This window comes from Gobius niger (genome assembly GCF_951799975.1).
Source record: "Gobius niger genome assembly, chromosome: 16".
In the NCBI taxonomy this organism is placed as follows: domain Eukaryota; kingdom Metazoa; phylum Chordata; class Actinopteri; order Gobiiformes; family Gobiidae; genus Gobius; species Gobius niger.
Window position 1 is genome coordinate 12,151,669 of NC_136867.1, and position 8,520 is coordinate 12,160,188.

Genomic DNA, 8,520 nt, shown 5'->3' on the forward strand with positions numbered 1-8,520 from the left:
TGTATTTGTATTGGAATAAAATAATGAAATACACCTTTTGTCTCATGAATAGACTGCAACAAATCAAATGAGCGGGAGCGCTGCCTCCGCATATGCGTTCTGTTAATGTCCTGGCATAAAAAGCAGACGTGTAGAGCTGCCTGAAGCCAAAGAGAGGCTGGATAAGATTTATCAGAATATCTACTGTACTTCCTTGGCTAGAGGTGGAATTAAACAAACTGTATTTTCACTACTGATATCCAACAGTCCCTCTTTAATAAGGCACCGAGCTTTTGCAGAGCACCGCATATTTTCACGAGTGATGATGGACTCTGGCTCAAATGCTTCCCTACGGAAACTCATTGCTGCCAATGTGAGTGAAACTTTTTTGACTGCGCTTTCTCGTTAGAACGTAATACCATCTCGTTCTAACGAGTTGCCAATGTCGTTCTAACGTAATACCATCTCGTTCTAACGTAATACCATCTCGTTCTAACGTAATACCATCTCGTTCTAACGAGTTGCCAATGTCGTTCTAACGAGTTGCCAATGTCGTTCTAACGAGTTGCCAATGTCGTTCTAACGAGTTGCCAATGTCGTTCGAACGAGTTGCCAATGTCGTTTTAACGAGTTGCCAAAAGCCCAGCGCACACCAGAGCGCAGCGGCACATCATCTGACGCGCGTCCATTTCGACACAGGCGGCGCGTCAGGGCACTTCAGTTCAGAGGCTTTTCCTCAAACCATGTGGTGCTTTAAACGCGTAATTCATACATTTATCATTAATAAAATAAGACACGTATCCGACACTTCTATCATCCCCTTAAACAAAGTGTACGGCCGTCTCCCTGTTTGTCACAGCCAAGACCCGTCTGTGCCTCTGCAGCAGGTCAAAAACGTAGGCCTATGTGTTTACCCCGCGGCACCGCGTCTGCATCACAGGAGGCGGCTCTTTAGCCGCACCGTCAAGCGTCTGCGTTGGGCTTAAAAAGTCGTTCACACGACATTGGCAACTCGTTAGAACGACATTGGCAACTCGTTAGAACGACATTGGCAACTCGTTCTAACGAGTTGGCAACTCGTTAGAACGAGATGGTATTACGTTCGAACGAGAAAGCGCAGTCAAAAAAGTTTCACTCACATTGGCAGCAATGAGTTTCCGTACTTCCCTGACCAAAGAATGCGCAGTGAAAGAGCGCAGAGGCCGCGCACACATGCAAACTATCAATGTGCAATAATTGGGTTAGGCAGCTATGTTGGATCATGAAAGATGGATATTATTTTAAGAGTCCGCCTGCTGCGCTCGGTGGCTGCTGTAGCTGACAATTTCCAAGATCAACATAAACCCCACTGTATACTCTTATATGATCGCTACTATCTAAATACAGTGCGTTTTGGTTTCATTCTCGAAGCTCCTGAGCACCCACTTCATTTAATGGGCCATTCTGTACAATTCATCAGAGTGAAAACAAGTAGGCGATCTTTTACGATTTAATAGGCTACAACGGTAGATTCAACAAAAATAATAAAAGGCAGGTGAAGTAAATTTTACCCATAGTCAATTTCTTCAAAATATGGAAATGTATTTATTTATTTTCATCTACTTTGTAGCACCACTAGATGTCAGTGTTGGTTTTTCTTAAGCGCGTGTGTCGCGCGCTTCTCTTGACTGACCAACAGGTAAGACGACACGTGCTCGCACTTTTGCACTTTCCTGTTCTTCTGCGAAAGAGGCTCTATTTTTATGACCGGACTGCCAGTGTAGCTACTAAGAAAATGATAAATAATTAGATAAAATGATCAATAATAAGACATTTTCAAGAAACCTGGATATTGTCAGTGCGTGTAGCCTAATGTAAATGTCAAACCAAGAGCCTCTTGGCAAAAGATTATCACAAATTAGGTTTTCGTGAAATGAATGAATCAAAACAGAAACACTGACTCTGTAGTCCTTGGTGTCTCCTTGCTCTGAAAGGCCCTAAACGCTACACGATAGGCCTTTGATTACCATTCATCATCCATGCCATCAATTTGAGCAGCAGAGATAGCCATGCTGGCCACAGGACTGTAACAGAAGAGATGCAGATGAGATAAACAACATTTATGGCTGTCATCTCCGTGTGGAAGCTATTAGGCAAACATGTAATGTTGTTGTTGGAAACGTCTGTGACACACAAAGCAAGATGGTGTGTAGTAAGTTCCATTATAGTGAGTACACATTGAGCAGATGAGTTGGATCGAGCCTGCCTATTCTGACAATGGAGCTGACAGATTTGTGTATATTAGGATAAAATCGGCGTCTTGTTCCTCCCTTGCATTATAATAATGATAGACTGCATAATAAGCACCACGACGTTCACTTTTGAAGCTCAAGTTCCAGATGTGATCATAAAAATGTGTGTGAGCAACTGCTTCTGATAAGTGCTTCTGTTGTCCGTAAATCATTTATTTCCCAACAAACAGAATTACTCCCAGTGGTGGCGGTCCAGATGACATCACCAGGAAAGAATCACCACGACGACAACAAACATCACTGGGGGAGACCCAAAGGTGCAGGTGGTGTCATGGCCGAGTGTGGGGGTGGGAGCATCAAAAAGGAAAGAAGTATTCAACTCCCCTGTGATGCGACTCCAAAACTTTCAAAAAGGGGGGGGGAGGATAATGTTTGGCAAGCCACGCTCCATTCACCGGGAAAAGTCATGGAAAAACCTTTTGGAGCTCCTATCCCACCCACAATGAAATGTGTATTTGGACAACCACAAGGCGACCCCGCTCAGACTGGCCCACACCATCTATCCCTTCCCATAGACTGGGGACTCCATAACGTAGGCTATATCCCGGCTTTTCTGGGAACACACTCAACGTGTCATTACAATGGTATGTCCATTTAACAATTTCAGTGGATTGCCATTGTATTAGTATTGATATAAGTCCAGGGTTTTATATTGTTTTTTCTAAACTCACTGGGGAAACCTGTCAGCAAATGCACTCCAGCGCAATCTCCATCTTAGGCCATGTTTAGTCAGGAGTCAGGACTATAGCTAGATTTGTTAGGTCGTCCATGTTTTCATTTACTTAACTCCAAGCTCCAAGACACAGTAACACGCATTCAACATACAGAATGCAAGGTGAAGTGTTTTGCCCAAGGGCACTATGGCAGCATGTCACACTCATCTTAACATCTCTTTCTATGCCGTAATAATAACGACTAACATCGCGCTCTTTTCTGCAAGGAGGTTCTAGGTCCAATCCGTATACCGGCTCCTGAAGTCTGCCTGTCCTCTTCCCTCTTCTTTGTTTCACCAGTTACATTTGCTATAAAAAAGGAAAACCTAGGTTTACTTAGCTTAGATTTGAACCAAATGATTTTGTTTTATTTACTCAGACACGGCTCAGGCTCTCAATCCCTTCTAAACACTGGGCACACTGCAGTAAAGTCATCCTTCTACAGCGAAGACACTCATTACAAAGGTATGTTCATCTTACTTTGCACCCGACCAATCCTAAAAACGATTTAGTTGATGTGTCTGCACAGGTGCATGCCGTCTCCCCATGTGAGTCAGTGCCTTTATCAAGTCTTTTGTCTGAACTTATATTAAGTATAAGTTCTTACAAGCCCAATGGTGGATAATTATTTAGCCATTGTGGCTTTTTCTAATTAATCACAAAGTAAGCAAGCAGTTAGCATCACATGCAGAGCTCCTGTAACAACATGCCTAAAACAACACTAATGCAGATAGAAACATCTGTGCAAACTCTCAATATCAACAAGTTGCCAATGCAGCAAATCGAGCAAACAAAGCTTATACCAACTTGAGAGTTGTATGGAATGAGTTGGACTTAACCAGTGGGTCAGGGGTTCACAACCAAATTCATTATCTAACTTCATCCCTTGTACCTTTTTAAGATTATTATTACCATATTTTTACAAAAGAGAATCAGGAAAGGTAGAGACTCCAAGAGAAAGGAAGTATTTGGATAGAGTTTGGAAAGTCATTTGTTGAAAAGTTCTACTAAAGTAAACCAAGGGTGAAAAATGCGATCTCATGCCAGGTGTCAGTAAACGGATTCATGTGTTGGTTCTTTGCTGGTGCAAGCCTCATATTTGTTCCTCTGTGTGGCACTTACAGAGGACACCATACATGTGTTTTAGGTTTGTGCAAAGCTCTCAGCTGCACAGGACTTTTACATTTTTTCATGAGTTTTTAAAAAGCAAAACTATTGTGAGATAGGGCTATTCCATTGATGAAAGTTCAAGCTCTGCAATTACTCCTATCAGTAACTCCCAAGAACAAAACAACAGTGTGCACCTGCGAGATTTGAACTGCTACCCCTCCGATCACAAGATGACTCACTCTACAATCTGCGCCACTGTCTCCCAATAACGATATAATTACTATTTATGATAATCATAACCACTTTAAGAAATAATTCTAAATATTTTGGCTTTTTTTGTGTTGACATTACTGCTGACATTACCACTTGTGAGGTGATTAATAGCCTCGTCTGGACCCCGGTCGTCCCTTTACTCATCGCCTGTGTGCTCCATTTATCCCCAGCCGCCGGGGTTGAGTCAGTGCCTGAGCCTCTGTTGTGTTCAGGGAGTGAGAGAGTGAATGCGTCATCGCAGGAGACAGACTAAACTTACCTGGTCGGCAGCGGCACCCCAGAGCTCCCGACTTTCCACTCATTTTTCACAGGGGTCACCCTTCGCTAGCCAGCTTTCAGCTGTCGTGTACTTCCCCCCGACTCACTGACCAATTAGAGTAATCAGAAACAGGCGGCGGCAATAAAGATCGAGCCACAATATGTACACTTACTCAGAATATAATAGGACTTGAGCAGAAGGTTATACTGGCCATGCATGTTTGTATGGATACTGTATATTATATCAAACATGAAGCCAAAATATTAAAGACATTTTCACATGCACAGTACATTTACTAGTTTTCCATCATGCTCTATATGGCAGTGGTTAAGAGTACAACACTAACCAATATGTTTTACTAATCTCTTTGTGGCTAGAGTGAGAATCTTTACGATATATAGTAGCCAATGGGACTCTCATGTTTTTAACACTCACTTTAAACTATTCCTGTAAATGGTAAATGGTCTCAACTGAAAGAGCACTTTTCCACCTACATTAGCCACTCATAGCCAATACGCAGACACTGGAGGCAAGGTGGGTGAAGTGTCTTGCCCAAGGACACAACGGCAGTGTGCACCTGGAGGAGCTGGGTTTCAAACCCTTGACCTTCCAATCATGAGACGCCCCCCCCTACCATCTCCTCCACTGTCGCTGTCGCCTCCCTGTACTGAACTTGCTTTAATTGCTTTGTTTGTTTTAGTATTCCATTGCGGTTATGAATCTTGTGAAAGACGTGATGAAGGAGGCCTGTATTAGCCCACATATCAGGCTGACATGAGATGAATATATATCTCCAAACCACATCAGTCAATGGGTTTGCTGTAGCCTAAACGGGACCAAACACCGTCCAGTGGCGCTTTGATTAGAATGAGCGGCGGAAGTGTGCGTGCCGGCCTTCCCTTTAGCTAAACACATGTGACGTGAGGCCGCGCGCAGTAGCAGAGATCAGGAGATTGATGAATGGAAGGGGCTGTGCAAATAAACGCTCCTGTTCTGTTATTCCACTGACGTATGGGGCGGCTATAATGAAAGCCGTGAATGCTAAACCTGCATTCTGCTGGAAATACTTAACTTGTGGTCATAGAGCAATCTTTGGTGGCACCAGACCAATGAGCAGATTTATGAAGCAGCGCAGGCTGTGGGTTGGTGTGGTTATTAGTTACACATAGGCGAGTTCAGGCACGCATATTTAAATTGTGTATATAATGTTTTAAATGCAAGTACTTACTGTGTAGAATGTATATTTTTAACCTCATCACATTTTTAAAAGCCACTTTAAACAATTGTCAGAATCAGTTACCAATATGAAATAGATACCCAGGGCCGGCCCAAGCCAAGCCTAGGCAACCTAGGAAAGATTGAACTTTTATGCCCCCCCACCTCCCCATGTGCATTCAACAGCATCTGTAAGACTAAATCTTATTTTTCACAACCCATGAGCTACGTCACTAACATTAACATTGTAGTGGCAGAGAATCACTGGACAGAGGCACCAGAAGAAAACAGAGTTTTACTCTACAGTTGTTTTCCTAACCCAGGCTAAGTTGTTCTCGTCCCTGGACTTAACTTTAATCCTGGCATTGTCTCCACTTCTGGAGCTCTTAAGTGCTTTTTGACACGAACCGTAGTGATTAGTTCTACAATTTGTCCTGTTTCTCATCATCACTAGTCAATTTGAGATGATTTCACTCACCACTTATTTAAGTCATTTAGGGACTCATTAGCAGTTGGCAATGACTTTTAGTATGATTTAATGTTCTAAACTCTTTGCTAGAGTGTATGAGTCATTATTGTGTATGGTTTGTCTGTGGAGCAATAACTAGTTACTCAAATCCAGCTTTATGCCAACCTAAGCCTGCATAAAGGGAGTTTTATTGACATGACAAACTGAAAGAATATAATTTCACACTTGGTAAGGGAAAGAATTAAGGATAAGTTGCTATCCGTGGTGTTGAAACGGGACTGTTCAAGTGATTTAGAACTTCAAGGTGGAATTTTTGATCAGCAGCTCCCTTTAAACATTTTCACAGATTACCTTGGCTTGCAATCAGGAAAGCTGTCTTATAGTGTCATAACGGGACCGTCTAGTACATTGCGACATTGTGTTTGTCTTTCCCCCGTCCTCACTACGGCAGACCCTCCTGGCCTGTGAATCCACTAGAGCTGATGTTGTTGTCTAAATATTTCCTGTCACAGTCTAAATGGTTTTGCAGGAGGCCCGATGTTATAAATGTCAGGAGTTTAATATTTCTCTTCTGTGGCTGGACTCCGAGCTACAGCCCACGGTGAGTGACAGAGTTATAGGGGTCATCCCAGGCTAGATAACCAACGCGGTTCTGTCAGGTGTCAGACCTTGCCACACCATTAACATTAACGGGCATGGAGGAGTAGGGATATGTAGTAGGGCAATAGACTGGAGTGCTTTATCTGTCAGCGAGTCTGCGGCGCATGCAAATATAAAGGTAGAAAGGTCATCCTCAAAATATATCTTTGAGTGGGGCGCGTATGTTGTTTACTTTATGATTTGTATTAAATTCAGTGAACCACAAAATCCTCAGTTGTGGTATTTTCAGCCATAAACTTGTGAAGTTTACAGCTCAACACAATGAGCGCCCTTTCCTGTTTCACACTTTGCTCTAAACCAGAATCTCATTAAGTTTGTATAATCATATTACACTGTAGTAAAATGTTTTTCTATAGCTTAATTTGGGATAAACTTTGATCATACGGTTTGTTTAGTGCTTTGGATTTTGTGGGGTTAAGATACAATAAGCATGAAGTTGCTTTACAGACAGCACTTTATATAGAATGAAGTGCTGATGAAATGTCATTTTCTCGTGAAGACTAAAGTTAGGCTCTCAGATTTGGGAACAAACCTCAAAGTTGGATTTGCAATATTTACACTCCTGATAACTCCTGGTTCAGTGTTGTTCTCTCTTAAGGACTTGGACTTGGCCCGACCTCTGTTCTTTTGGGCTGAACTTGGACTCAACATGAATTGCTTTGGACTGCACTGGGGCTTGGCTTGGACTGATGCTAAACTTTCTGCTTCTCGTTGACTCTCTATTTAACTGTTTGTGACTTGACTTGGACTTTCACCAGTCTTTAGGGATTTACATTATTTGACTCACACTCAAAGTCTGAGTAGCTTGGACTCAAAACTAGTGTCTCGACGACAACATTGGTCTAAAGAGAATGGCCCTGCCACTTGTGAATAAACACAAAATACCAAACAATTTCTCAACTTCTCATTGCATAATTTATCACTGCGTCTCTTGCACAGCTGGATGCATGTGTTCCTCCAGCATCTGCACTTACACACTTGGGCGGGAGCGCACCGCCCCTCTGAAGTCTGCTCACATTTCACACAGCTCAAGGAAACACGCCCAGATCAGCTTCTGATTCTGACGCTTAGCGGGACATACCCTTGTCGGTATCGCAGCTTTAGATGGACGGAACTCCAGGCGTCTGTGGAGAAGACTGGAAGGAAACCAAGTAACAGCGGCTGATGGCGCACTATGGGCCCCAGAGCCGAGCAGAGCCAGGGGAAGGGACTGTAAATCTCTGTATTGGCCAAAGCTCCACACGTCCTTGTTTTCCACATAGTTCTTTCACAATGTTTGAATATGGCTTTATCATGGAAATAATGATAGTATAATGCACACATGCTTGTCTGCAGTAGTTTGAAAAGTGCTCAAACTACTAGAAGTAATGGTGCTCTCACAACAACAAAAATTCTTCATACTCTGCCATTATGTTACTGTCATGACAATTACTTAATTACTTAAAACTTTGACTGGCACTGTAAATGTTACTAAAATCAATGCCTCTCATATCTAGAATGTATGATCACTGTATATCTGCTACTATTTTTTACCCTTGCCTTGATACCACT